The sequence below is a fragment of the Solanum tuberosum genome, unplaced genomic scaffold (assembly GCF_000226075.1).
Source record: "Solanum tuberosum cultivar DM 1-3 516 R44 unplaced genomic scaffold, SolTub_3.0 scf00075, whole genome shotgun sequence".
Lineage (NCBI taxonomy): Eukaryota > Viridiplantae > Streptophyta > Magnoliopsida > Solanales > Solanaceae > Solanum > Solanum tuberosum.
The window spans coordinates 1,428,852-1,430,276 of NW_006239001.1; positions in this window are offsets into that span (position 1 = coordinate 1,428,852).

Below are 1,425 nucleotides of genomic sequence, written 5' to 3' on the forward strand. Positions count from 1 at the left end.
TTGATCTCCTTTCAGATACCCAACGTATCTCTATTCCTCCTTACAGAATGGCTCCGACTGAGCTTAAGGAATTGAAAGAGCAGTTGAAAGACCTTTTAGCTAAGGGCTTCATCAGACCTAGTATTTCACCATGGGGTGCACCAGTGTTGTTCGTAAAGAAGAAAGATGGTTCTCTCAGAATTTTCATTGAATATAGGCAGTTGAACAAGGTCACTATCAAGAATAAGTATCCCATCCCCAGGATTGATGACTTGTTCAACCAACTTGAGGGTGCTAGTCATTTCTCAAAGATAGACCTCAGATCAGGTTATAATCAACTTAGAGTCAAAGATAGTGACATTCCAAAGACAACCTTCAGAACTTGGTATGGTCATTACAAATTTGTAGTTATGTCAATTGGACTAACCAATGCTCTTGCAGCTTTCATGGATTTGATGAACAGAGTGTTCAAGGAATACTTAGACTTGTTCAATATCGTCTTTATCGATGGTATCCTCATTTACTCTAGGAATGAGGAAGAACATGCGAGTCATTTGACAGTTGTTCTACAAACTCTCAAAGATCGCCAGTTATTTGCAAAATTTAACAAGTGTGAGTTTTGGTTCAATTAGTTGGTTTCCTTGGGCATATTGTGTCTAGTGAAGGAATTCGAGTAGATTCCCAGAAGATAGAAGCAGTGAAACAATGGCCCAGACCTACCTCTGCGACAAATATCAGAAGTTTCTTAGGTCTAGCAGGCTATTACATATGGTTCGTGGAATGACTTTCATCCATAGCCTTACCATTCACTAGGTTAACTCAGAAGATGATCAAGTTTCAATGGACAGATGATTGTGAGAAAAGCTTTGCAGAACTAAAAACTAGGTTGACTACAACTCCTGTCTTGACTCTACTAGAGGTTTCAGATGGTTATGTGATCTATTGTGATGCAGCCAGGGTCGACCTAGGTTGTGTATTAATGCAGCAAGGTAAGGTTATAGCTTATGCTTTTAGACAGCTTAAGGTACATGAGAAGAATTATCCGACTCATGACTTCGAGCCTACAGCCGTGGTGTTTGCACTTAAGATTTGGAGCCACTACTTGTATGGTGGTCATGTAGATGTGTTCACAGACCATAAAAGCCTCAAGTATATATTCACCCAGAAAGAGTTGAATCTTTGCCAGAGAAGGTGGCTTGAGTTCCTCAAAGATTATGATATGAAATTGCATTACCATTCGTGTAAGGCGACTGCAGTAGTAGATGCCCTTAGCAGATTTTCAATGGGTAGTGTAGCACATGTTGAGGAAAAAATAAAAGAGCTAGCAAAGGATGTCCATAGACTTGCTCGCCTAGGAGTTCATCTTATGAGCATATCAGATGGTGGTGTAACGGTTCAAAATGGGGCAGAATCTTCTTTGGTAGTAGAGGTTAAGGAAAAGCAAGA